A 2964-nucleotide genomic window follows, 5' to 3' on the forward strand; every position below is an offset into this window, starting at 1 on the left:
TTATGCGGGACAGTTGTTTGTTTTTATGACTTTAAACATAATCAACACATTATATTATTATTATTATTATATTATTAATGTTTTATTTAAACATATATTGTTGCTTCCATTTGGTGCAGACTCTGGGTTTCCCTTCATCTGGGAAAGTCGCATGATGATCTGTTTTGACCAATGTGTCAGTGGTATCACATGAAGTTGCATCTTAGGGAGAAGAAGCAGCTTTATTTTGTTGTCATTGTAACACATACAACAAAATTTTGTTTGGAGCTGAGGGCCCCAGGCCGCTGTGTGCATACGCACCACCATCACAGGCAACTTGGGGGTTCAGTGTCATGTCCAAGGACACTTCTACATGTGGACTGCAGGCACCGAGATTCAAACCTTCAACCTTCCGGTTGGGAGCCAACTGCTCTACCCAGCGCACCACTGTCTTATAACACATATGCGTATGGAGGCAAGTGAGAGTGTGTTCAAAGGTGTGAGTTTATGCAAGGGTGGTGGGTCAATTGTGCATATGTTCCAGGACACTTCATCGGTTGCATGGTAGAGTTTGAGTCCAGCATGGGGAAGACAGAGAGGTTTTCATAATGGAAGATAGTAGACTGACACTGACACACCATACTGACTTTCTGGGAGCTTAGCCCAGTTGTCACCTTACCAAATACTGTACCTGTCATAACATTCATATGAAAAAAAAATGCTTCATCTCATTTTTCATAAAACAAAAGCTGCATCTGTGGTTATTCCCGTTGTTCCAAAATGTGTACCAAAGAGGGTTAAAAGGTTGCATAATACCCACATAACTAAGTATTGGTAGGAGGAAACATTCTAATTACCCTCCCCTCAGATGACAAAATATCAATCAAAGCAGCAAGTCTTTCCCTGCTGTTTGTCAAACACGTCACCTTTGTTTTATCTGGATTCAATTTAAGCTTTAATTTAATCAGTTGAGACTGTAAAATATCAAAGCCAGACTGAAGCTTAACTAGTGCCTCAGTTAATGATGTAGCACAGTTATAGAGCATGGTATCATCTGCATATCAATACTTATAAACCCCTTCTTCTCTCCTGGCTGGTGATATTGTTATATATTATTATACAGTATGTAAAAAAACTACACAGTATGATTCAACCTGTGATCTTTTTTTTCACCTGTTTCTTAACAAAGGCTGCCAGCTGAATAGAGAAAGCCCTGCAGTATGGGGACTATGGGCCCAGCTGGTGTGTGAGCTTTTGTTGAAAACTGTATGTTTCAGTCCACTGGTTTTTCTCATTCTCCTGCAATTACACAAACAGACAAATACACACATATATAGCATATACCATCTGATATGAAACTACGTAGTAAGTCATATACAACAATACTGTTTATTTATGAGAGCTGAGTGAAACAGAAGCAATGGCATTATAGTCTGGTGCATACATCTTTATGAATAATGACCAAACCAGTGTGTACTACAGAAGCTGCCTGAATGACTTATGTTTGCATTAATTAAAGAAATAAAGAAATAATTCAAGCTAGAAAAAGTAGAAATGATAATGACATTTTTCTGTCTACATTTAGTCAAATGTGTGTCCACATTCCTGTAAACAACAAGTGTGAACTGAAAGGAACATTTTGCATCTAAGATACTGAAGTTGACCCGTCCAGGGAGTAACCTGCCTCTCGCCCGCAGCCGGCTGGGATTGGTTCCAGCCCCCCGTGACCCCATTTGGGACTAAGTGATATAGAAAATGGATGGATGGATGGATACTGAAGTTAAGAGAACCCACACAGGCACAGGGAGAACATGCAAATTCCGCACAGAAAGGCTTCATGTCGACTGGAGCTCAAACCCTGGAAACGTCTTGCTATGAGGCAACAGTATTAACCACCATCCCACCTCTGGTGCTAGGAAAGTTTGTTTCCTGTTAGTGTCCAGCATGGAGAAGCTTGAATTTTGCTGCAGGCTTTGGTATTTGATTGTCAAAGCAGAGAAGATGTTGATTCAGCAGAATGCAATGATAAAAGCCTCTGAAAGGAGAAGTCATGCGAAACAGAATGAGAATCATCCTGGTTACCTTCCTGATAGGTCAATGGGAGGTCATTTGAAAGACAAAACTAAATTGATGATAGCCTTACCATTCAACCCTCAGTCAGCAACAGAATGTGCAGGTTTGTCGTACACATGCATGTAAGTTGCCAGAAGGTTGCAAATGACTGAACGAATGTGCCCAGAGATGATTTGTGATGAATACAGCCCGACAGCAAGATGAATCTGTGCCTTTCTGATCATCTATCATGAAATTTGGCACAAATTTAGCTTGATTTTTTGAATAGATAGGCTACATGCTTTATTTGCCCAGTTACTTATGCAAGAAGGCACCTGAACTCAGGTGGAAAACATAATTTGTGGGAAAACCTGTTCAAATGGGCAGGAAAATGGGTAAAACATGGAGAAATAACACACACAAAAGGGTAGGGGTGGAGGTGGGGTGAGGTTTTAAAGACAAAATAATCATGATTAAATGATTACCATTATGTGTTCATTTATAACTGATCTGACTTTGTAAGCATCCTCTGTGCAAAATGTCATATTCATGTAGCCTATGCTGTTTAGATCGCCATATAAATGTGGGAACATGTTTTAAATGCTGTATGTATTTGCACATACACTTAAAACACTTCATTGTTTTAGGTTTCAGATGTGCTGCAAAGAATCTGACATACCAGCATCTGCAATAACCTTAAATCGTGACACCTTCTGGGTTTTATTTGGTTTGAACTCCACACTCAAACTGTCCACATCACATGACCGCAGTGTGTCCTCTTCACCTGAAGAGAGGTAGAGTGCGGAGATGCGCGCCACGTGCCTCGTGCCACGCGGTTAGTGAGCTACTGGCTTGGATAGTGGTGGTGCACGAACGTCCCGTCACCACACGGGCGTATCGCGCGCTAAATACGAGCCAACACGCACCGACTGG

Source organism: Monopterus albus, unplaced genomic scaffold, assembly GCF_001952655.1.
Source record: "Monopterus albus unplaced genomic scaffold, M_albus_1.0 scaffold242.1, whole genome shotgun sequence".
NCBI classification, from domain to species: domain Eukaryota; kingdom Metazoa; phylum Chordata; class Actinopteri; order Synbranchiformes; family Synbranchidae; genus Monopterus; species Monopterus albus.